At 35.9% G+C, this 27,373-nt stretch overlaps 1 protein-coding gene across 1 annotated transcript in view; it reads left to right on the top strand.

The window, feature by feature from the left end:
* The first annotated feature begins 1,107 nt into the window (after positions 1 to 1,107).
* Positions 1,108 to 27,373, top strand: part of BMPR1B (bone morphogenetic protein receptor type 1B) — a 162,478-nt gene continuing 136,212 nt past the window's right edge. Inside the window, exon 1 of the mRNA XM_082653820.1 lies at positions 1,108 to 1,208. The gene's annotated coding sequence lies outside the window, so the exon portion shown is untranslated. The remainder of the gene's footprint in view (positions 1,209 to 27,373) is intronic.

Genomic DNA, 27,373 nt, shown 5'->3' on the forward strand with positions numbered 1-27,373 from the left:
CCTGAATTGGCAGCTGGATTCTCAACCACTGCACCACCAGGGAAGTCCCCTTAATTTTTTTTTTTTTTGCGGTACGCGGGCCTCTCACTATTGTGGCCTCTCCCGTTGCAGAGCACAGGCTCCGGATGCACAGGCTCAGTGGCCATGGCTCACGGGCCCAGCCACTCCGCGGCATGTGGGATCCTCCCTGACCCGGGCACGAACCCGCATGCCCTGCATCGGCAGGCGGACTCTCAACCACTGCACCACCAGGGAAGCCCGTCCCCTTAATTTTTAAAAAAATAAAATAATTCAATTGTGATGATTGAAAATCTAGAAGTATTTCATATAACATGTTGATTCATATAATTTCCAGATTATATTTTAGCTTCATTCACCAGATATTTAATTTGATCAGATTAATACTATACTTTCCTGGGCACTTCTATCATTCTGGAAATGAATTTATTTATGTTGACACATTTCTTTGTGGCCGCTTACTCAGTCACTGCAGCCTTATTCAATGAGAAGCAATATTAAAAACAATTGCAAAAATGCTTTCCTATGTCTTTTGGTTATTCACAGTAAGTAGTAGTTCAGTTTTATAAAGCTTGATTGAATGGCATTTAGGTATGACTTTTATAAAGGATTTGAAATTATGTTGTTTGGCCAAAACAAAGGCAGTATTTCCTTTCTTGTCTTTCACTCCACCCAGCCCCCCTTTTCTCCACCTGCTTGAGGAAAACTATTTCTTCAGACAAACCTCATAATTGCCCTTCTGTGCCTGATTTGGGCCTCAGGAAAGGCCCATAGCATCTGTAAAACTGGAAGCAAAATGGTATTTCCAGGCAGGCACAGGGTTTCTGGGTAGTGAGCCAATCCACAGCTTTGTCTGAGCAGCTGAGAACTTTGCTGGAGTATTACCACGGTGTTCAGTAACACAGACCTGTGCCATGAGCAAGTGAAGCACTGAGCACGTGTCAGGGTCAATATTTATAGACCACTACGTAGCTGCCTTGCAGGGAGAGAAAACGAGAGCGAGAAACGTACAGCCAGAGGGCAAGGAAAGAAAGACTTCAGTGGAGGGAACTTTAATTTCCAATTTTTTTCTTAAAAAATTCTTTTAATTATCAGGTTCGAACTTCTGCTGAATCACAACCATTTGCCGCTGAGCTATGACAAGAGTGGAAACAAAAAGTTAAACGAGCAAGCCTGCTATACGTAAGAAGGTAAGTAATTAGCCAGTTCAGTCTCGCTTTTACTGGTAAACTCCATCTCCCTGTTGGCTGCTCTACATCAGTAAGCAAAGGGCTGTGTGGCACATTAAAGCTAATGTGGAGGGGCTGCCTGCTGGTTAAGTGTTCTTGGTGGCAGTGTAGTTTCATATTCTGCTCTTAAGAATGCTGTGCACGGTCATAATACACTTAAATGGTGTGGGTGGTGGGAATGGCTCTTGAACACTGATTTCATGTTATGTCCTGTCAGTAAATTTCTCTTTCTTCATTCTGTCAGACTTGACGTCTTCTGATTGGTAAATTCGTGTTTACTTTTTATATTGCTATTAAAACATGAATATTAGTGAGTTTATAGTGGAGGGTGTTCTAGAAGTGGAATAGGGGAAGAATTCAGATGAATGTGTGAAGATGTTGTACACACTGTCAAAATGTGCAGGCTGTGAATGTGAGTAACATGGGGTCTTTTGAAAGGAAAGCCACTGTCCATTTGACAGCGCATTAAAGTGAAATAATGACTCCTTCTGGGAATGGAGAGAAGCAGGAGTGATGAAAAGTAAGAACAGACTTCTTCATCCAAGGTGCAAAGGACTCAGCATTTAGAATTTCTCTGCTTGTCCAAGTGACTTGCTAGGTTGGTTCCTTGCAAAAGTGGTTCTCTAGTAAAGATATTAAATTAACATCTTTTGCCCCACATCAGTAGTTTTTTTCCTGTCATCACAGGTAGAACTTTGACACATGCTTCTCTGTGTGACCGTAGTGCGATTGCATATTCATTTATCATCATTGTTTTGCATATCCCAGATTGATGTTAAAAGCAGTGGTGCTGAAGGGGACAGAAAGGAATTGTGTTCTATGTGTTTTCTGATTTAGAACACCCATGAAATTTATATACTTATGTGTTTCATGTCTACTACACATAACTCGGAAAGTAATATGTTGCTTTACTATAGGTGTAACTAGATAAAACTTATGTACTGACAGAGTGAAAGTTTCCCTGTTGTTGGTTTTTTAATTGTGGAAGAGAAGCATTAGCATGGTATTGAAAATGTTTAGCTTAGGTTATAGATGGCAGTTATAGTTCCAAAGGGTTTTTTGTATTACATATTTAAGTTAAAAACAAATATAACATGAGAGCTTAAACTGTAGAACAATAGAGATATAAGGGAAAGATAATACTCTGGCATAGGTTTTGTATTAGGGTTAATATTCAGGAACCAGCTTATTCTAAAATGGGATAAACCATGTCCAAAACAGCAGGTGGAATAGGTCTAAATGTAAAGTAGATATCTTAAAATGAGGCCCATAGTTGTAGAGTATCATTGTTGTTGAATCACATAAAATTTTAAAAATAATCCAGAATGCTTCAAAATCAGTTTTATTAATTCAGGTGTGCTTTAAAGCTAATCTGATCTCTAAATTTAAACTGTATTTTAACATTCATTTAATGCTTGTTTTAGCCTCTGCATCAAGCATTTTCTTTTTACTTTTTCGGGTATTGCCTACCCTTTTATTAATGGGTTTGATTTAGATTTTTGTCAATAATATGTTTATTTTGAACATGCAACCATGGTTGATCTAGAATGGGCATTACTCAAATTTTTCTTTGCTACTGCCTTTGGTTAATATATCATGATCAATATTGTAATTTCAGTTCTTTATTTAATACCTTTTACTCATTCACTTTATATGTTGCATACATAACATGATATTCAATCAATGATAATTGATTTCTTATGCCTTTTAAAATTTGTTTTATTTTTATTTATTCTGGTGTTTTGTTTCTGAAGTACCCTGTGGAAACTTTTGTCAGAGAACAATCTAATAAAATTACTACAATAAAAATAAACTAAAGAAAGTCTTCCCTTTAATCAAGAGAGGAAACAGAGAATTGTGGTATTGGTTGACAGTGTCTAAAATGGGATGTAGTTTGGTTGAAGGCTGGTTGAGCATTTTAAAACTTGAAACACCATCTCAGTATTATTTTTGAATTTAATGTCAATCCTGATATTGGTTATTTATCACATTTGTAAATAACATTTCATATGTAGACATATAAAAATGGTTAGGGGATCTTTTGTATCATGTTTTAACTATCTGTTGAAGTAAGATTAGTGAATTTAGCTCGAAATGTTAATATTAACCTCCTAATGGATCTCACTGCCCCGGTCTCAATCGCTGTACGCCCAGTCCATATGCTGTACTACCCTTAGAGGGATCAGTTTCCCACCCTGATGAACTCTTCACTTCCTGCTAAAGCCCTCCCGTCCCTGGCTCTCTATTGCTTGTAGATAAAGGTCAGCTTTCTTGGCATGGCGAGTCTGATGAGCTGCTTCTTCATCTAGCTGCTACTTTTGCTCTATATTCATCTTCCGCTGTTCCTTCTGGGCTGTTTTTCACATCTCGCTTTTCTCCACCCATGAGAGTATTCCCCTCCCCTCTGTTTTATGCTCCAACATTATTGAATATCTTGTATTTCTCAGAACAATCCATACTGTTTTACTCCTTTCTGGAATTGTTTATGTTGCTTCCTCTATCTTGAAACACCCTCTTCCTGGCCTTTGGCTTTCAGCCTCAATGAAGGTATCCCTTCCCAGATGCCCTGCCTGTCCACTGTCAGCCTCTGTGGTTTGGTCTCCTGTACAGACCATTGTCACAGCACTTCTGCAAAGTCGATGTTTTTTGTTTTCCCTTATGAGTTTGTGAGTTAGTTGTAGCCATGTTTTAAAATTAATTCTTTTATGTTCCTCCAAGACCTAGCCTAAAGCAGACATTCAAGAACTTTAAAGAAAAAACTTATCATATTTATTTTAAACCTACTTTTCTTTATAGACTTTTTATTTTAATATAATTTAAAACTGATTAATTGGATTGAAGAAGTCCCTTAAGTAGTTGGTAAAGTCTTTTGAAACAATAACAATACTTAAAAAATTCATTTCTCTTTCTATCAACAATTATAGTTTTGTGTGTTCATCCATGCAAGTAGATATTTATTGAACTCATAAACCATTTGAATGGCAAGTTCAAAATTATATTGGTTAGCACATACAAATTCGGGATATATAGCCTGCAGATGTTGTTTAGTTAATTTCATGAAATCTGTCAGCAAAATCACCTAGTCGCTGCACCCACATGGACTGCTGTGATAAATTAAATGATGCTCTAGCAAATTGAAGACAGTGTTACACCTTCCAAAAGGCCCAGAGTGAATTTCGGGAGAGAATAGGTCCATCCTCATGTATCCTAAAGATACAGAGTGGAATGACTCTCAACGTTATGAATAAAGTTACACCTCCTAATTTTATTTCCTATTGTAGAGAAAGTTAGGCATTTAAGGAAGTAATAGAAAATCATGGCTTAAAAAATTCTCAGACCTGAAAGGTGATACTTCAGTTCAGTCAGAAGAAGAATTTTCTCCTCAAAATAGAAATATTGAAAGAAAAGAATATGTCAGTGTTTTAAAAAGTACTTGAGAAATAGCAGCTGCTTCTTTTAGTTCTGATACTCAATAAAATTTTATTTTGTCTTTAATGGTGTTTTATTTCCCCACCATACATAAAAATACAAATTATTTCATATACAAAGTAAGTATACAAGAATCAAAGGTAAAGCTTTATGCACGATTTAGAATAATTCACAACTTTTCTTATTTTGATTATTTTTACTTCTCAGTGTGCTCTGCCAGTGGTTTCCACTGCTGTTGAAGCCTTATAAACCTCTCCCAGCTATTGAATATGACTCTTCTGTTTGTTTAACCTTGAATTGTATCTGTCTTAGGAATGAAAACAAGATTGGTATTTTCATAGGGAAATTTTGTAGCTTTTTAATTTGCTTGGAATGGACCATAATTCAATCTGTAATTTTTCTTCAGATTTATTTTGCCCACATAAGTATTTCTAGTTAAATAGGTATGGATAAGGTGCCTTACCAAAGAGTTATAGGTATAAATTTTATGTATCTTGCTGGCTTATCAAGTAATATAAGCGTTATAAAACTGGAAGGGCAGGGGTTTCTATGGTCATGGACTTAGAAATGTACCTTGTTCCCAAAAGCCGGTGATGAGAGAAACCTGAGTTTGCCTCAATATTACAAGATTACAAATGTAGAAAACAAACTTATGATTACCAGGGGGTAAGGGGGAGGAATAAATTGGGAGTTTGGGATTGACATATACAGACTACTATATATAAAATAGGTAACTAATAAGGACTTACTGTATAGCACAGGGAACTCTACTCAATACTCTGTAATGGCCTATATGGGAAAAGAATCTAAAAGAGAGTGGATATATGTATAACTGATTCACTTTGCTGTACACCTGAAACTAACACAACATTGTAAATCAATTATACTCTAATAAAATTTTTAAAAAAAGATTATAGCAAAACCAAACAAAGGCGAAAAATAGCACCACTACCACCACCAACCAGAAGAGGTTAGAGAACTTTGGTTGGAGTGAGGCATAAATAATTTTGCCAAAACAATCAAGTATTTTATTATTCGCCACTTAGCTGGCCAGTCAGTGTCTTTCTGTAGCTATGGATGGCATAGAATTCATAGAACATGAAAGGAGAAGAATGAATTAATCATGGAAGTGGAACCTTCAGACTCTTCTACTTCACCTGTTTTATTTTATAGATATGGGCAAATGTAGTACAAAGTGTTAACGTAACTTGCCAAACATCAGCTTTTAAAGTAGCTACTTAGGATTTTGATTAAAAAAAAATACATATTTGTAGGCCAGTATTTTATCATTGTGGCTTTTCCCGTCTGTTTGTAATTGCTCTTTTTATTCTGTGTATTGCATGTAAAGCTTAATTGTTGTATCTCTGTGTTTTGTATTGTATTAGACTCCTTTGCATTGTTTCATAACCCCTGAATAATTACTGAATAATAATAATAATAAATAATAATAATTACTACAGCCAGTAATTATTGCTTCCAACTGAGATGGAGGGCTTTTCTACTCATAATCATAGTTAAATATATATATATATATTTTTAATTACAGATACCCTTTCTGGCTTTCCTGATTTCTCCCACTCTCTTTGGTAGTACAGTTAAATTTATGCTCTCATAAACATTCTCCTTTTCAATAGAACATGGCAGATAGTCCTAAAGCAAAAGACAGAAACAAATTTAATACTTTGATTCTAAGAGCTTCTCATAGGGAATATATAGTTATATATTGTTCTACAGCTTTGTTTTAAGATGTCTCTGGTTTCCGCAGCTGGAAAATTTTTGATTACAACGAAACTCAGAGAACCAAATGTGCTTTTCTAGATTATTTTTCCTTTCATCTAAGAGTCTTTTAAAATGTCAATAATTAAAGGGGCAGAGAGGAGCAAAACAAACTTGTTTTGTACATGTCATCTTCTTGTAAGACTTTGCTTCTCTAAGTGCTGTCCCCACCACTCCCAAAGAAACTGGAGCTCTTTGGTTCCTTCCATTCTCATTAATATTAAGGTCCCTGGAAATAATTGCTTGTATATTTAAAGATGAAAGAGTTTTTGAGCAGATAGCTGAAATCTTTGTTCTCAGCCTCAGCCTACGATTTCTATACCTTCTTCTCTCCTCCTCGCCTCACTCAAAACAAAACCAAAGTGATTGCCTCTACCCACCTCTCCAGTCAATGAAACATGTCTGAATGTTCCTTAGTAAATATTTTCCGTTGGATTGATACTTTTCATTTCAGATATGTATTATCTGTCTTCTCAAACTCTTGCTGCTAAGAGATTTATAATTGTAAAATCTTTGCTAACATGATAGTGGAAAGTGATATTTTATTTATGTTCGTAATTACTAGTTAACATGAATCTGAGGAGATTATTGGTTATTATTTTAATTTTTATGATTTATCTGTTTATACACTTATTCTTTTTTCAGAGGCTCTATGTCTCATTGGTTTAAAGAGTATTTTTTTTAATCAAAGAGTCTTGATTCTTTAAAGTCCTGTTAGTTGTAACTGTTTTCATAAGCTTTTGATTACTTGAAAATTTTGTTTTATGTGGTTTGAAATACAAGTGTGTTTGAAATATCTTAGTAAAGCTAAACAATATTTTCTTCATCTCCTTCGAAACTTAGAATGCTCTTTACAATTCAGAAATATGAAAAAAATTTTCTACATTTCGATGGTTTATTTAACTGTTAATTCTATGATTCACAAGGAATTTATTAACTAATTACTTCAGTACTTTTGTTGAATCATTAGTCCCCTTTTTTCTGAAGTCAACTTTAACTTGTACTTCAGTGGTACAAATTTAAATCTTTGTGTTACCTCTCAATTTGTATTCCATTTAAACTTTATCTCTAAGGAATAAAAGTTCATGTTTCTTATTAAATAAGATGTAAGCCCTGGAACGTGTTAGGGTGTTGTGGGACTTGTCATGTTCCTTGAAATTACTGTAGGCAGGAGGCTGCATTTATTACTTACGTTAAAGCAGACATAATAAGAATATGAATCTGTGTGAGTGAGAATTTAGGCATTAATAATTGTCACCATTTATCAAGGGTTTCTTGAGAATATATCTGGCCTTCTACCATGGACTGTAACTATATGATTTCATTAACTCCTTGTAACAGACCGTTGAGTGACCTATTCTGATTTCTTTTTCAGGATAAACTGAGACCCCAAGATGTAAAGTAGTTTGATCAGCCTCACATAGCTAATAAATGATAGGGTCATGATTTAAACTCAGATCTGACCAAAGTCCATCTTTTAAGGAATGATTGCCAAATAGAGAATTTATGCTTTTGCCATGACTGTTAAGAGATGCAGGTCTCTAGGGGTCAGATGGCAGGAACCTTCCCAATTTGGGTCCATCTATGAAGAAATCAACTCAGGAACAATGGCTTTCAAACTATAGAGGCAAGTCAGTGAAATCAGTGATGTGAGGATCCTTCTATGTTTTTGGATTAGTGCTGAAGATAAAAGAATCTCCAGATGGACAGAAATAACCCTATACTTTAAATCCGTTTAAAATCTGCTAATTTTTTTTTTAACTTCTTCAGATTTTCGTACCTCTATTGATTTTATAATTGTCCTTCACTCCAAGCCAACTTATTCAGTTCTCCCTCATAGGCTTAACACACAGCACCATTCCCTCCCTCACGTACCTGCTTATGACCTTAGCAAGGAAACTGGCACAGAGCTGCCAGGCCAGCAGGCAGTGACTGTTCCATCTGGGTCTCTGTTTTTGTAACTACAGGTTTCATTCAGGGAAGACATGAGTCTCCCTAACTGGCAGCCTTTGCTGTCATCTCTGTTTTAAGCTGCTCAGTTAAGGGACTCACGGTTGTTGTGGTATTTACAGCAGGAAAGGAAATTCTAGATGTTTTAGTATCACTAGAATTCAGTACTTATGCACTAATTGGTTACCTGGAATGGTGCAAAAGGATAGCTTTATCTGCTATGAATGGACTTAACTCATAAATATGGTTTGCGTTTGTTTATGTCAGAGGCGGGAATTCCTATATAAAAGTTTATACAGAGACATTTTCCATCTTAGTTGTTTGTTATACATTAAGCCATCGTGAAGGAATTTGTTTTCCTCTTTAACTCAAGGCAAACAATTTTGCTTAAAGATAATGTAGGATTTTTTTTCTCCTTGGGTCACTCTGCCCTTTGTTGATACATTGGTGTATCTGTGCCAAGATTTACAGTACCGTTTATTGGAGTTTTGTTTATAGCCCTGCCTTGAACACTTGAAAATAAATTATACCTTTTAGTTAATAAGCAGGTTATTCTTATATTATTACTTGGTAAAGTATGCATTAGTCAATATCTGTAATAATTAACAGTCTTAAAAATTCTAAGTAGTTATTCATATTATTCCTCCTTTTTTCATTCGTCTTTTTTATTTTTTTTAATTTTTATTTATTTACTTATTTGGTTGCGCTGGGTCTTAGTTGCAGCAGGCAGGCTCCTTAGTTGTGGTACGTGGGCTCCTTAGTTGTGGCAGGTGGCTCCTTAATTGCAGCACGTGGGCTCCTTTGTTGCGGCAGGCAGGTTCCTTAGTTGTGACTTGTGGGCTCCTTAGTTGTGACATGCGGCATGCATGTGGGATCTAGTTCCCTGATTAGGGATCGAACCCCGGCCCCCAGCATTGGGAGCGTGGAGTCTTAACCACTGCGCCACCAGGGAAGTCCCTCATTCATCTTTTTTAGTCTCCTGTTTTACTCAAAGATGATAAGAACTGCACAGTGTATAGTCAGAACATAATTCCATAAATGCTTTCACACATTAATTCTGCACTTAAATATTGGCTTTTTCTGTATGTAAAATTCACTTGATTGAGAGTCTCTCACTTTTTCATTTCTCTCTATACCACTTTTAACTTCAGCAGCAGATTAATATATCATTATTCACAGTAGTAGCTTAGCTTATAACCTTGAAATTTATTTCTGTGTTTGTTATCAGAGGCTTGTTGGCAAATCAGACTTGACAATAATACAGAAGGAAAGCATGGTGACCTAGGACACACTGTTCTACTGAAGTAATTCACGCTTCTTTGTGTAAAGATTTTTGTTTATTTGTCTTAAATTAGCCAGCATACAATGTGTATAGTCTTTTGAGTTACTCATTAATACTCCATATGTAATGTTTTAAAATTATCATTGGTAGAAATAGATGATTATTTAGAATGATTTTTTTTTCTTGCAGTCTAAAGCAGATTGGTACAGCTCTCAAAGCACAAGTGTGAGCTTAAAATATGACTGTGAAGCCATGTGTTCTTAACTAGGGGAGCCGGCTTTTTTGGTCAATTTGAAGCTGTTTGTTTTTAATTGAAGTATAGTGAATTTACAATGTTGTATTAGTTTCTGGTGTACAGCAAAGTGATTCAGTAATATATATCTCTATATTTTTTCAGATTCTTTTCCATTATAGTTTGTTACAAGATATTGAATATAGTTCCCTGGGCTCTACAGTAGGCCCTTGTTGTTCACCTATTTTATATATAGTAGTTTCTATCTGTTCATCCCAAACTCCTCGTTTATCTCCCCATGCGTCCCCACAAACTTTCCCCTTTGGTAACCATAGTTTGTTTTCCGTATCTGTAAGTCTGTATTGTATATAAGTTCGTTTGTATCTTTTTTTTTAAGATTCCACATATAATTAGTATCATGATATTTATCTTTCTCTGTCTGCCTTACTTCACTTAGTATGATGATTTCTAGGTCCATCCATGTTGCTGCAAATGGCATTATTTCATTCTTTTTTATGGCTGAGTAATATTCCATTGTATATATCTACCACATCTTCTTTATCCATTCATCTGTTGATGGACATTTTGGTTGCTTCCATGTCTTGGCTCTTGTAAATAGTGCTGCAATGAACAATTTGAACCTGTTCTTATACTGCATGTTCCCTCTTATAGAAAAGAAATGTGATATTTATGCTAACATGATTTCAATTTCTTAATAATTTAAACTGCATATGATTTGCCCAGAGGTTGAGAATCAATTTTTAAAATTTTGGTTAAATTTTAATACAGTATTTTCTGTGATATACATGTGTTTCTGTTTATTAACTATATATTGTCAGTGGCGTTAATTGATGCTTTTAGAGACATAAGCATACTTCAGATCAAACACTGGTTTGCAGATACTGTAAGGCATGTGGAACACACAGATAGCCGTTGTCCTCTGCACTTCTACCCCATACGTACTGTAGGAAGGCTCATTTCTACATGTTGAGCAGTTCAACAAACAGGTTGACCTGGGATGACCTGGTGGCCAGTACAGGATCACCCATCTAGCCCAGAGCCATGCAGGCTATCGCTCCCCTCTCTCTTTCCCACTGTCTCTTCCCTCCCATCCCGCTTCCCCACTTGTTACTATCTTCCTTTCCCTGCTCCCAGTTATCCATCATATTAAATTGTTATTGATTTTAGCTTCAGCATTTTTCTTACCTTCTATCTTTCATCTATTCTCAATTATTTCAGAAAACATCTTTTTGTGCAATTTGAAGAAAACCTTTCCAGTTTTAACAGAAATATTAATGCCTGGAAGTAAGAGAAACTTGTATCATAAAATGTTAAAGTGCAGGCTTCCCTGGTGGCGCAGTGGTTGAGAGTCCGCCTGCTGATGCAGGGGACATGGGTTCGTGCCCTGGTCCGGGAAGATCCCACATGCCGCGGAGCGGCTGGGCCCGTGAGCCATGGCCACTGAGCCTGCCCGTCCGGAGCCTGTGCTCCGCAACGGGAGAGGCCACAGCAGTGAGAGGCCCGTGTACCGCAAAAAAAAAAAAAAAAAAAAAAAGTTAAAGTGCGATTAGTGTATTTCACAATTTCCCTAAAGTCATTTACTCTCTGGTTTTATAATTAATGATAACTTGGTCAACATTTTGCTATGAATAGTTGTATTTATGACACTTTCATTTAACCCTTACTGTAATTCTGGGAGGTGGTTATTATTGTCCCTATATTTAAGATGAGGAAATAGAAATTCAGGGTTAAATAATCATGCCTGTGATCACACAGCTTGGAAAGTAGGAGGCGTAGGATTGGAACCGAGTTGTTTCTGACTCTAAAAGCTTTACAGTATAATATATGACTTTCTTTTAAAATAGGTAATTTCACTTTCCTACTCTTGTACATGTCTAAAGTTTGAGAAGTAGCACAGCCGGGCAGATGGCTTCCCAGTGTAACAGAGTTCCAAACCAGAGGGCAGCAAGTCCATTTGCTACAAGGAAGACAAGGCTCTCTTGATATTTACCAACAGGAAAAGCAAATCTTATTCTTAGTGTATTATTCTTGTTTCATCCAAAGGTTTTCTCACTTTTGTAGCTCTACCAAGGTTTCTTTATGCAAAGAGATAACAAAGCAAATACTTAGGAAAGTATATTCTTCCAAATAAATCAATGCTATGCTGCAAGATGTTTTTGAGGCAGATTAAACCTTCATCTGTAAACTGTACACTCTTGATTTCAGTTGGACTCTAATAGACTTTCTCATTAGTTTTAAATCACACTGCGATGGCATGGATTCTTAGATCACACCATTATAAAAATAGATATTTTCAGATTATTTGGAGATGAGTTCTGTTGCTTGTATAGATTAACTTTCTACCTTTGCCTTGCTCTACTTTTCAGGAACTTTATTAGAAATTATGTGGGAGCAGGAAATAACATTCAAACAAATAAATTTTATTTTTCGTCTAGTTAAGAAACCTGTTTTTTTTTAATTTAAAGACTTGATATCAAAGAAATTAAAACTGTAGATAAAACTGACCTTTAGGAATTACCTGTTGATTTTTTCCATGACTGTTCTAACCCCATATTTGTAAGATATAATTTAAGGTTATGAATTGTAACTTCTGTTTGCAAAGTGTTTTACATTTTAAAAGCATTTTCATACCCAGTGTTGCTTTTGACCTTTTGCTCCCCCAAATGCTTTGAAGCAAATTATATGCATCTTATGGATGGAAAAATTAACATGAAGTGAGGGTGGGGTGAAGATCCTAGACTGAAAAAAGCAAAGTGTTTTGACCTTACCAGAATAGTTATTGAACTTGATTAGCTTAATTGTAATATACAAAGAAATAAGTATGTAAGTATATGTTAACCCACACCAGACTCTAGTAGAAATAATGAGTAGCAGGTTTATGTCATTTAAAAAAATTATGAGAGTGTTAATACTGAGAAAGTTTTGTAAATTTAATTTAGTTGTTTCTGAAATGGAGAAAGGAATTTAATGTTATTATAGTGGCAGAACAGCTGTATTGAGTTTGTGGAATTATGTGGGAGTCTAGTTTGAGAACCACTGAATTATCACATAAAATTCTTAATCAGTATATACTGCAGTAGTAATATTTTCCTCAAGATTTTCATAAGCTGTGTTGGTACATCAATAAAGAGTTTATAAGGAGTACAGCCCTGTTTAAATAAACTACTGAATGTTGTCTTACACTGTATGGGGTAAAATGATGACAGTATGACTAGGAAGAGTTATATAAACTATATAAAAAGTCATAAGAATTTGAATGGAGTGAATTTATCAAATTGGTTTTCTTTTCTCAAAACTCTATTTGTTCTCACTTTCATCCTCTATAATGGTATACGGGGGCTTCAACTTTAGTGCATCCATCTATGCAGAAATCACCAGCCCATCTATCCTCTCTTCTTTTGAATCCCAGTGAGCCGTGAGTCTAAGTTGCCACTGTAATCAGTGATTAGCTATTCATATGGAAAACTATAATTGATCCCTACTCACTTCATTTCATAAACAGAAACAAATTCTGTATGGAAGAAAGAATTAACTATGAAAAACAATACCATTTTAAAGTATTTAGAAAAGGATATATTTATTATTTTAGAGAAAGATAAGAATTTCTTTAAACCTAAACAGCAAACCATAAAAAGATTAATAAATTCAACAGGCTTAAAATTTAAAAAGTATGTTCATCAAAGAGTAAGAAAGGTTGAAAACTGGTTTAGTGTGTAGAAGATTCTATAAATTAATAAAGTAAAATCAGCCAATATAAAAATGAACAGGAATTTCAAAAAGAGAAAATTCGGATAGTCAGTGAACATGTGAAAGCCTCATTAATAGTTAGAGAAATGTAAGTTAAAACTAGAGTGATATGCTGTTTCATATCCATCATGTTGTTGAAAATATAAAAGTCTGAAATATACCAAATGCTGGTGTGGATGTGAAGCAACAGGAACTCTCATTCCCTGGGAATGGGAATGTGAAGCGGTACCGTTGGATTGGTGGTTGAGATTGAGCATAGGTATACTCTTGCTCAGCAGTTCCGCCCCAGGAGTATTTCCTGTGGAAATTTCTTGCTTGTGTGCCTTAGGAAACAGGTACAAGATTATTTTTTATTGTAGTCTCGTATGTAATATAATATAGCAAAGCACAAATAAACAAATTTGGAAACAACAGAGAGTAGAATGGACAAGTTGGGGAATATTTGTTTACAGTGGATTTAACATAATAGTGGAAACCAGTGAATCTGGATGACTCCCCAAAACGTAATGTTGAATGAAAAAACAAGTCACAAAGAATACATACAACATGATTCCAGTTGTACAGACTTTGATCAGAGGCAAAACTGAGTAATATATTTTTGTGGAATCATTATATATGTGCTCTAACTATATAAAGAAAATCAAGGAAAAAATTAAAACAAAACTGAGGCTGTTGAATGTTCCAGTAGGAGTGAAGGAGTTGGGTCCAGGGAGGAGCCCAGAAAGCTTGGGTGATATGTAAGTGGGTGATCTTTAAAAATTTTATTTAAAAGTATCATTATTAACAGTTATGTATTATAATTGATATATTATTATAAGCAATGGATTTATATTGTAAGTAACATTGTAAGTATCATTAATATATTATTAAAATGTAATTATGTAAAGTGCACACATATGAAATATTTCATAGTACAGTAAAAACAATTGGAGGAAAGGATTTCTTCCTTTTTGTCTTCAAAAAACCTTTTCAGTTTCAAGTTAATTTTTATCCGGGTATGCTACTTGGCCTTTATTTATTTTTATTACAGTTTTAAATTTTATTTTATTTATTTTTTTATACAGCAGGTTCTTATTAGTTATCTACTTTATATACATCAGTGTATACATGTCAATCCCAATCGCCCAATTCATCACACCCCCACCCCCACCCCTGCTTTCCCCGCTTGATGTCCATACGTTTGTTCTCTACATCTTTGTTTCTATTTCTGTCTTGCAAACTAGTTCATCTGTACCATTTTTCTAGATTCCACATATATGTGTTAATACACGATATTTGTTTTTCTCTTTCTGACTTACTTCACTCCATATGGCAGTCTCTAGGTCCATCCATGTCTCTACAAGTGACCCAATTTCGTTCCTTTTTATGGCTGAGTAATATTCCATTATATATACGTACCACATCTTCTTTATCCATTTATCTGTAGATGGGCATTTAGATTGCTTCCATGACCTGGCTATCGTAAACAGTGCTGCAATGAACATTGGGGTGCATGTGTCTTTTTGAATTATGGTTTTCTCTGGGTAGTGGGATTGCTGGATCATATGGTAATTCTATTTTTAGTGTTTTAAGGAACCTCCATACTGTTCTCCATAGTGGCTATATCAATTTACATTCCCACCAACAGTGCAAGAGGGTTCCCTTTTCTCCACACCCTCTCCAGCATTTGTTGTTTCTAGATTTTCTGATGATGCCCATTCTAACTGGTGTGAGGTGATACCTCATTGTAGTTTTGATTTGCATTTCTCTAATAATTAGTGATGTTGAGCAGCTTTTCATGTGCTTCTTGGCCGTCTGTATGTCTTCTTTGGAGAAATGTCTATTTAGGTCTTCTGCCCATTTTTTGATTGGGTTGTTTGTTTTTATAATATTGGGCTGCATGAGCTGTTTATATATTTGCAAATATTTTCTCCCATTCTGAGGGTTGTCTTTTTGTCTTGTTTATTGTTTCCTTTGCTGTGCAAAAGCTTTGAAGTTTCATTAGGTCCCATTTGTTTATTTTTGTTTTTATTTCCGTTACTCTAGGAGGTGGGTCAAAAAAGATCTCGTGATTTATGTCAGAGTGTTCTGCCTATGTTTTCCTCTACGAGTTTCTGAGAGTCCGGTCTTACAGTTAGGTCATTAATCCATTTTGAGCTATTTGGCCTTTATTTAGGTGCATGCAAGTTTGAAATTTTCCATAGTTTATACTTAGTACAACTCTTTTGCCTGTTGGCTCTAATGTCCAGGAATTGTCTCATTTGCACTGATTTCTCACTGTGTCATGATTTTCTACTGGTAGTATTGTTTTCCAGTGGTGCCTATGTCTCACTGGCTTTTGGTCCTTCGTACATTCGTATTTCTTTAGCTCATTGATTCCCATGAGTTCAGTGGCAGGACTTTGAGCCCTCTCTTTTCAGGTTACTTTTTTCCTACAGTGTTTCTGGGGATCCTCTGGAATTTCCATATTTGTTCACACACATGCCGGGCTACTTTGGGGGCCGACACTATGGCCTTCTACAAAGCTGCCTTTCCTGACTCCAGGCTGCCATCTTCAGTACCATCTTTAGGGCTCTCTTCCTCGTAGCTGAGCCAGACCCCTTCAGTTGGGAGGTGTTGCTGCTTTACATCATTGCTGTTTATCACTATGCTCTAGGTATTTTTGCTGCCACCGTTGATAATGGTGATCTTCCCTGGCCACCAGGTTATTTCTGCATCTCCAGACTGGTTGTCTGCTTGTTCCAGATTCTGGGGTGTGAGGTCTTGTCCGGTACCCATCAATTCTCACTAGTGCTTGGACCCTGACAGTGTACACTTTGCTGCAAATTGAGAAGAGGAATAGCTGCCTTCCTGCTGTTGTTAATCGCTCTCGTTTTGAGGACCTACAGCATGTTTATTTAGGCCTTAAAGAGTTACAGATTTTGTGGAATTGTGTGTTCTGGTTTCACCTGTGTTCTTATGGAACACACATGTCCCCGAGCTCAGTGGGTCAGTAAGGGTTATATTCACATTTATCGAGTTATTACCAGAAGCATTACTCTCTTCTGAATCTCGGGTCTTATTGCCAACTTTAACTTGCTGCTTCATTTCTTCCCTATGGATAATTCTCCTCAGAGATCCTGCTTCCAACTTAAAAATTTGCTTTTAGAAATTTTGCTATTCTGTTGTAGCTTCAGCCCTGAGATCGATTTATCAATCAGTCAGTCAGTGAATCTCAGTCTCTTCATCTCCTTTCCCCCCACTTCCTTCTTTCTCTTGCTTATACACACATATACAACCCTAGATTCTCAGACCTTCAGACATGCCTGTATATATCAAACTCTTCTTGTGGATCAGGTTTAAATTATTTCTCAGGTGGTTCCTCAGGCCCCAGATAAATCTGGTGGTGCACTACCTAGCTGGAGAGAATTAGGCCCTAACATCTGTGTCACTGCATGTATCAGCATCTAAACCTTGAACGCAGCCTGGATCCCAATAAATAACAGTAACCATTATAGCAGCAGAAAGCAGCAGCAAGGGTAATTACATTTTATACATTATTTCGTTTAAATTGTATTAAAGTCTACAAGGTAGGTTTTATCATCCCAGTTTTATGGGTGATGTAACTGAGAGTCAGGTAACGTAACCGAAATTTGGATAAATGGTAAAAAGTGGAGCTCAGCTACAAAATAGGGCTAGTTGATTTGAAAGCCTGTGCTCTTAACCATGAGATTAGATTAAAAAAATTTTTAACACAAGTTCAGTTCAGCACATTCTTTAAAATGTGATTTCAGGTACTGTTAGCTTCTTATTTTGAATATATCACCAAATATGTATTTTTCTATAAGAATATAATAATTTGTTTGAAAATAATAATGCAGTGGTGTAGTTTATTTTTCTGGGAAATGTTCAATTTGATGACACTCTGTTGTATTAGATGATACTCTGTACTTGAGAATCCATTCTGTAACAGTTAGGTATCCTGTCTACTAAACTGTAATCCTCAAAAGCTACAGTATTTCCCCAACCAGTAAAACCTCTTTAGTCAACATTTGGTTACTTTGTCATTAAGAACTGTTAAGCGTCCATGAAATATTGCCAGTAAGTGTAATCTTTCAGTAAGCTTTCCCCCTGCATTATAAGTGGTGTATACTTCTGGACAATACGGAGCTTCATTTTGTTGAGCTTGGATCGTCTTGTAGAATGCTTCAGGGAAGATTGAGAGTGATGAAAACTCTGTGAGCAGAAATATGCATCTTTATTGTAACATTTTAATGGAAAAAATTGAAATGATCTAAATGTTCATCCACAGTAGAATAGATAAATAACTGTATACATGAATAACTCTAGAGTTATGCACGTAAATGAAGAAACTTGAGTTATGTTTATCAACATGGATTAATCATTAAAATATAATATTGAATAAAATAAAATAAGCTACTGCAGGACAGACACATGGATTGTGTCATTTATAGAAAATATTTTAAACATTCCATAAAGAGTATATATGGTTTATACTCATATATTCGTATGCATATACATGCTGTATACACACATACATATATAGATAATACACATACACACACACATACACACATTCAAATATGTCTGACAATGATAATCAGCAAAATTAGGGTAGTGATTACCTGTAAAAGGAGGAGGAGGGTGTATGAGATTGGGATTGGCTGTACAGGGTTGTATCTGTAATGTTTGCTTTTTTAATCTTGATGATAAACATGTGTATTCATTACATTCTATGCTTTTGGCATTACCAAAATGTTTCATAGTAAAAACCCTGAGCAAACAAATTTTCAACTTTGGGATGACTTGGCAAAATCAATATCCTTCCCCAAACGTACTGATAGGGTACTTAACTTTTAAAATAACCTTATTTTCTTATTTTGTCAAAAAATATAATAAAGAGAAGCCAAAAGGAGGAGGAAGAGAAAAATGTGGACCGCATGCTTCCTTTTCCTTTTCCATTTTGCTCCATTATATTACTGCGTACCTCACAAACGGTTTCATAAATATCATATTTCCTCAGTTCCACAAAACCAACTTCAATTTATTATTAGCTTTTCTGGAAGGGGAAATTCTACTGTACTAAATATATGTATATGCATTACACATATACATATATGCGTTTTAAGATTTCATTAATGAAATATATTAATATGACTTACGTGTATGAATATAAATTAAAGAATAAGTGAGTATATTTTCCCAAATGTTGCTGGAACAATTGCTACCTACCCAATTAAATTTGAGTTTGTAATGAACCTTCATGCCCCAGTGGAACCAGGCTCATTTTGCTAGTCTTTCTTAAGTTAGGATGGATGTTTTAAAAAAACTATTTCTGGGGCTTCCCTGGTGGCGCAGTGGTTGAGAGTCTGCCTGCCGATGCAGGGGACACGGGTTCGTGCCCCGGTCCGGGAAGATCCCACATGCCGCAGAGCGGCTGGGCCCGTGAGCCATGGCCGCCGGGCCTGCACGTCTGGAGCCTGTGCTCCGCAACGGGAGAGGCCACAACAGTGAGAGGCCCGCACACCGTAAAAAAAAAAAAAAAAAAAAAATTATTTCTGTTTGTCATCTAATCTATTTGAATGAAAGCTGTCTAGGCTACTGTTTTAGTGAAATATGTGTTAAGTTATATGTTAGGTTTTCCCTGTGTGACTCATGTGTACCTGAATACCCCAAACAGTCCAGCTTATATACAAGAACATATTGTTGTACCTGCAGCATTGTAGACGTTGTCATCTACAACTGCATTTTCTTTCATCCTAAGGTGAATGTTCTTTCACATATTACCAATTATCTTATAAAGCATACATGGATGTTTAATGAAGTAGAGTTTCTTCTTCCCAAAAGAGAACTCAAAGTAGATTAAAGTTGACTTCGTGTAATTGAAAAAAATGTTATATTTAAGAAAAAGTTATAGAGTATGTGGCAGGTTCAGGCATCAGTTTTCAAGATAACCTCAATCTCTACTTTGATAATTTATCTGAAGAAGGCTTAATAATTTGATAAGAGATTAGAAGGATAGGCTCTGAAGTTAGAGAGCCTAAGCTCTCTGTATGAACTTTAAAAACTTAGTTAACCTTCTGGGGCCCAAGTTCCTCATTTGTAAAGTGAGATTTTTCACTTGAGAAGAGTGCCTGTCTCAGTGTGGAGAATGGGTGTACTGGAGTTGAGAAGTCAAAGGGCGGGCATATTGACAGATGGACACCTAAGGAAGACATTAGCTTAAGACAGAGACAGAGGGCTGGAAGATGGGGGAAACTTTAAAGACTTAAAAAAAGCATAAATCAAACAGATTTGCAGGGCAGAGAGAGAATAGTGACATATATTTTCATGTTGTCTGACCTGGCCAATTGGGTGGATGTTAGTGTGGTTTATTGAGATAGAAAATATAGGAGAGGCCCATTTTAGAGGAAGAATGAGTACTTTGCATTTCCACGTGTAAGCATAGTCATCTCAGACTTAGAAAATTGTACTCACCATCTTTCCTACTCTTGTTGTTCTGTACCTGCCACTCTGTGTCACTCTTGAAAACTGTTTACATACATTCCGGTGGACGGTTGTTCATTGGCATGTTTTCTACTCCTGTTGCAATGGTTCCTTGCTTACCCTGAAGTGATACCCTCTCTGTTTTGGAGAAACTTACATTCTCAGTTATCCACAGTATTGGAACCAGTTCTCTCTAACAGCTCCATCATCGAGGACCTGATTTTGATGCTCTTTCCCTTTCTTTTTAGTGTCTTGGTGTTTTTTGCTCTCAGAATCATTCCAGTTCGTAAAAAAGAAAATCCAAAATTGTTGAATTTCAAAGAGAATGGAGTTGGGAGTCTTTGTTCCTCAAGTTATTGACGCAATACTTGATCCATATGAAGATTTGTTTAGCTCCTCCCTTAGAATAGTTGTTTCAACTCCAGAGAATTGGAATAATCTTTGCAACCAAGAGTTCCATAACCCTTTAATCCAGAACAATGATGTATATTTACCTTATGTTTTATAAGAAAACCACTCAAATTGTTCAGTAATAGCTAAGGAAGATTTGTTTTAGAATGAGTTTTGGTGTCCACATAGGTCAAAGATATGTTAGGATTATAACGTATGGTAGAAGTGCTAGGGTCACCCTCATCAGGCCTATGTTTAATTTCTCATATTCTGGATCTGTGTTTCCTATCATTTAGGAATTGTACTGGATGTAGTTAACGGGAACTGGATATAATGGTAGAAAAATAGAAGGTTATTTCTCTTTCATATAAAGAAGTCCAGAGGCAGGCAATTCAGGTAGGGTGTGGCAGTTCCATAGACATCAAGGATCTATCTCTTTCTAATTTCCTATTCCACCAACTTAGCATGTGGCTTCCATCTCCAAAGACATATTTTGGTCCTTGGTGGCTGTTATCATTCCAGCTGTCATGTCTAATTTCTAGGCAGTAGGAAAGAGGTAGAAGTGAGGGACAGGTCATATGGAGAAATCATTTAGTCAAGTACCTTGTTGTGAGCAGCAGTTCAAGATTCTCAACTCTGGTTACATTTCATGGCCAGCTTTTTTTTTTTATTTTATTTATTTTATTTTATTTTTGTTTTTGGCGGTGTTGGGTCTTCGTTGCTGCACGCGGGCTTTCTCTAGTTGCGGTGAGCAGAGGCTGCTATTTATTGTGGTGCACGGGCTTCTCATTGCGGTGGTTTCTCTTGTTGAGGAGCACGGGCTTCAGTAGTTGTTGGCACGCTGGCTTAGTTGCTCCGCGGCATGTGGGATCTTCCAACACCAGGGCACGAACCCGTGTCCCCTGCGTTGGCAGGCAGATTCTTAACCACTGCGCCACCAGGGAAGTCCAATGGCCAGCTTTTAATCAAATGACCACATCATGGTCTTCTAGCTGGGTATATTGCCACCCTCAAAACCCAGGATTCTGTTATCAAGGAAGAAGGGAAGAGAATGGATAATGGGTTATGACTAGCCTATTTTGTCTCATGTATTCAACTTAAGGTGTCAGTGAAAGTAGAAAAATGGACATTGCTCTACAGTTATAAATTTTATGTGTAGGTGCCTCATTTTGAAATGTCCCTGATGGATACCTTTAAAGTTCATTAGCCATAGAAAATGGAAAAAGAAAATCCTATCTTGTTCTTAACACATTAAGTTAAAATGCATGGTTTCATGAAGAAATTTGAATAACTATTGCCATGAATATGTTAGACAATTGAGGAACTAAGGGATCAACTAAAGAAGTCTGTGGATATACAAATATGTCCAGAACCTAAGGTCTGTTCAAGGAAGAGTATGTGTTTTTAGGCAGAAGGAGAAAGTGAGGTATTAATTTGTCCAAGATAAAAAGTGAATAAGTTGTGAACTATTTCAGTTATTTACAGTGTTATTAATCCAAGAGAAATTGATTCTTGATATATTTGATTTATTTCTAGTCTTAACCATAAACACTAACCTGGCCTTTAGATACTTTGATATGATTGTACCTATGCTGCTTCTAATTAATATCGATTTGAATTAATATTACATAGGACAGTTATTTTTGGTGCTTTTCCAGCTGTGTAAATATCCTTATTGCATAAACAGACTAAAATTAATCACAAAATTTACTGTGCCAGCAGTATTTACAACTTCTTTGTGAACCCAATGTTTTAAACATCTGTCCTTCATTAACTACATCTTAAACATAGACTTTTTTTTTTTTTTTTTTTTTTTTGCGGTACGCGGGCCTCTCACTGTCGTGGCCTCTCCCGTTGCGGAGCACAGGCTCCGGACGCGCAGGCCCAGCAGCCATGGCTCACGGGCCCAGCTGCTCCGCAGCATGTGGGATCTTCCCGGACCGGGGCACGAACCCGTGTCCCCTGCATCGGCAGGCGGACTCTCAACCACTGCGCCACCAGGGAAGCCCCAAACATAGACTTTTATAACACAGGTCAAATTAAAAGTATTTATACAAAGATGCTATAACACAATAGTACTTGGAGGAAAGAACAAAATTTCTGAGAAAAGAGTTTCTTAATAATTGACACAGTTTGGGTTAGTAATGCTGTCTCTCACAAAAACAAATAGGGGCCTATCAGAAATAAGTAAGAAAGCATTTTTAAGAGAGCTCCCAGAAGACTAAACTTTATAGTAATATTGAAAATGTGAAATCCGTTCTTTAAATGGGAGATTTATGTTGTTGTTTTTCAATGTATTTGTCTTGTGTTAAAAAAAAATTATGCAACTTTTTCATTAAATAACTAGTTCTCCAACTGAAAAAACAGTGTGTGGTCTTTAAGGTGAATTAGGAGGATATACAAAATAGAGAAAGAAATTTAATAAATGTGACTTTCAAAAGTTATTTTTCCCATCAAACAGTGACTCTGTATCTGTTCAATTTGATTATGTAGAAGTCATAGTATTTTGTTTTTATAGTTAATTTTCTAGTTTGAACCCTGCAAGGATAGTTCCTCATATATTTCCTCCAACTGATTTTATTTTGGTTAAAATTATTGTTATCTGATTTTCCTTTGAGAAAACATGGACATTTGCTTCCTTGGCTGACTTACAGGTACGGGTGAGTACTAAAGGACCCACATGAATGGGCTTCACAAAAGAGACAGCCCACCCCATGCAGAGATGCTGCCCCAGGCCAGCTATTTGTGCTCTGGAAAAGGCTGACTTGCATGAGAAAACAGGTACTGAGACTGCCCTGCTTCTCAGGATTTATGTATTCTCTTTTTCTATATACAGGGTAGTGAACAGTGTTTTTAAAGAAGATTAAAGAAAACTAGAATGTGTAAAACTTCTAGAACAGTACTACTGATACATGGGTATACAAGAAAATAGTAAGGGTAAAGAGGTGATAAATTAGAAAACAGATACTGTTTGATGTCACCAACCTACATTGAAATCTAGATGTATGTTGTAGTTGTTATTTTATATTATAAAATAGGCACTTTATCATACTATTTTTATCATATATTATCTTCCCTAATTATTAGATTATAGTTCTTCTGTGGAAACTATTATCTTTTATTTCTTTGGCATCTCCTGTAGCATCTAGCATCATGTCAGACACTTATAAGCCTAAAATGAAGATATTTAACTGAATATGGGTGGCAGATTTGATGAGTAGTGGTTCCTTCATGCAGTGTTTTGAGAATTCTGAGGCTACTTCTGTGTCAGCAGAAAAAAATATATAGTGTTAAATTAGACCAGGGACTCTGTTTTATATGTTGCAGTATCTGGAGCTTAGAATGGTGCCTGACAGGCTGTAGGTACTAAATAAATATCTGTTAGATGAATGAATAAATGTTTCTGCAATAGTTGAGAGAGCAAGGAAGAATGGTAACATATTTGGCTTTCTGTTACTCAATTAACTCTCAACTCCCTTCTAAGTTCTGTGATTACCATAAGTATTTGTTAATTCAGCAAATGTTACATCAGCATCCAAATTCAGAAGCTGGACTATCTTATAGTTGGCAGAATTCATTCAAGAAATGTAGATTCAAAGCTATTAAGAATAATTAGGTTGATAGAGACAATCTTTTTTTGGGTTAATCTACTGTGATTTAAAAAACAATGAAAAAACCTTACCCGTTGACTTAAAAAAAATGCACAAGGTGAGAGTTGTGAGTAAAATGAGGACTTGATGCAGCTATTTAAGCTTTAATATTATTCTACACTCCAACTAATACTCAATTAGTTAATTGAAGTACATTCCTCTTCAATTTATAGCGCATTTTACAAAGAGTGAAAGTTCAGTAACCTGGCTGTGGAATATGGTCTGGGGATGATTGAATTCCCTGTTTCATGTAGGGTAAAATCATACTGGCTCATTTATCTGATTTTATAACATCAGCATTCTAAAAGGGACCTTATACATCTTTAGTGTAAATATTTTACACATAAAATAGATTCCTGGAACTTAAGTGTTTAGAATTGTGGATTTTTATTACCAGGTTTAATTAGTACTCAGATCTACTGATTTCAGTACATACTGATGCCTTTTTGAAATGTCAGTGTTTCCCAATGATTTTCCCCCTAAATACCGGTTAAAGAAGATACACTCTGCTAAGAACAAAACGGTTCTGTACTACATGGAGCATCATGCAGAAGGGCTGTGGCAGGGGGGTGGTGGGAGTGAGGAGATGTTCATTTGTGCCAGCGAGCTCCCTGATCCGTGAAGAGAAGGGGCGACCAGAACCATGGCTCTCAAAATATGGTCCTTGAACTCCTTGGAGCTCTCCAAGAACCTTTTAGGGCACTTGTGAGTTCAAAACTATTCAAATAATAACACTAAGATGGTAATTGCCTTTATTCACTGTGCCAATGCTTGCTCCCATGGTTCAAAAGCAATGGTAGGGTCTGATGAATTGGGAGATTGGGATTGACATGTATACGCTGATGTGTATAAAATGGATGACTAATAAGAACCTGCTGTATAAAAAAAAAAATATAATAAAATTAAAAAAAAAAACAATGGTAGGGAAAACCGTTGGCACCTCAGCGCCAATCAAGGTAGTGGCGGCAGCTGTACATTTCACCATTGCGTTCTTCACTGCCAAACCCTTGAAGAAAAAAAAGAACATTTAACTTAAAATGTTCTTGATAAAAGCAGTAGAAATGATCAGTTCATTAAATCTCAACCCTTGACTGCATGCCTTATATTAATATTCTTTGTAACGAAATGGAAGTATGCTTGGCCTTCCGCACACTGAAAGACAATGGTCTTACTCAAGGAATTGTTGCAGAACTAGTTCCTTTTTAGTGGGTCATCATTTTAAATTGAAAGAGTGACTGACACACTATGACAATTTAGACTTGGATATTTGGTAGACATTTTCTTGAAAATAATGAAGTGAGCTTATCAAGGAAAATAATGGACAGTATTTGTGCTGCTGATAAAATCTCAGTGTTCAAGTGAAAATCCAAATAAAAACTCAAATTTTGGAAAACTTGTTTGCCACCATGAGCTTGAGAGTACATCAATATTTAAAATCTTTTTTGATGATATTGGTGCTGATATTAACAGATGTGATTTTTTTTTGTTATTGTATAAGGAAATGTGTTAACACTTGCAAGTTCTGCATGGATCAATGTATGATGTTATAAAACTGTGCATGAATAAAAGATCTATCCAAGGTGCAAGGTAGTAGAATTGATTTTAATGTAAAAGAATACAAATATTTCATTGTTATGGTTCAGATTCCACATTGCAGCTAAAAACTACTCCACGCTGAGTTTTGGTGTAATATTAAGGAAGAATATCCACAACATCAGAAAAGCCTTTTAAAATATTTCCCCCTTTTTCAGTTCTTTTTATCTGTGGGAGACAGGATTGTCTTCATATACTTCAACCACAGCAACTTATCACAACATATTGAAAGCAGAAGCAGAGTTGAGAATCTACCTTCTGTTAAGCCAGATACTTCTCACCAAATTATTTTTGTTTGAGGAAATGGGATTCTTTTTCATGAAAATATTTATGGTAGCATATAATAGGTATATTACTTTTATTTTAAAATGAATTAATAAATATTTTATAAATGTCTTAGTTTTAATTTCTAATATGGTAAATAAACAAAGCCAAAAAAATAAAAATAAACAAAAATTCTTTTGGGTCCTTGGTATTTCTTAAGAGGGTGAAAGAATCCTGAGACCAAAACATTTGTTGACACTTCTCCAGACCCTAAATTAGAGCAGGGACCTCTGTGCCAAGGTCTAGAGTAATACTGCTTAACATATTAGTATTGTCTCAGTATAATTGTTACCGTTTCATTTTTTTCATTTCAACGAATTATTGTGTACCCTCTGTCCTCCAGGTACCTTGTTAGGTGGTGGGAGTTATTTCAAGTAAAGAATCTGTCCTGTGCTTATTTTTAAGCTCCTCTGAAGCCAGGTCTATGTGTTATACTTTTAATTTCCCTAATTATGGTGAAGCTGTTAAATATTTAATTTCTTTCCTATCTTCAACTTTATAGAGATGTAGTTTGGTATTTGTTTTCATGTTTTTTCTTTTATTATGACAGAGATTGGCTAATACTTGAACAAGTATATCATTTTTTCACTCCCCTTTCTTTCTGGTATGTTTGAAAGTATGGAAGAGGTATATATCTTTGCAATATTTTGTATATATGCAATTATATACAGATTGTAGGGATAAGAGACAAGAAGAACATGGGAAAGAGAGAGAGAGATGGAGGGCTTTATCAAGGTATTTGCAAAATGTTTTCTAGATCTACCCCTAACTTTTGCAGGGCCCAGGGCAAGAGTTCAAATGGATAACTACATGCCTTATGTCAAATATTTAAAATTCATAGATTAAGCTAACACACTGTTAAATAAAAAATGTTTATCCTCGTGCCCTGACAAATAAATATACCATTTACCAACAATTAGAAAAATATATGTAAATCAACAGGTTATGCCAAATAACTGTGCATAGCACAGATTCAAAATAATTACTTTTCCACAAAGGACTATGGTTTGTTCTAGGGAGACCCAGCAGCATTGACCAGACAAGAGAAGGATAGGGAAGAACATTTATCATCATTTTTTGCTCTTCTAGCCTCTTCTTCCAGACATTTGACAATTCCAGGAAAGATACCCACTTTCTCTTCCTTTGTGTGAGAGGAGGCTCTTTACTCCCCACTCCAGATTCAGCGGCTCCTCCACCTTGTGCCGCTCCCTTAACTGCACTGTACTAGACATCAAATAAAATGCCTAAATGAGGAGTGTGCAGAGTT

This window comes from Grampus griseus, assembly GCF_964374135.1.
Source record: "Grampus griseus genome assembly, chromosome: 4".
NCBI lineage: Eukaryota > Metazoa > Chordata > Mammalia > Artiodactyla > Delphinidae > Grampus > Grampus griseus.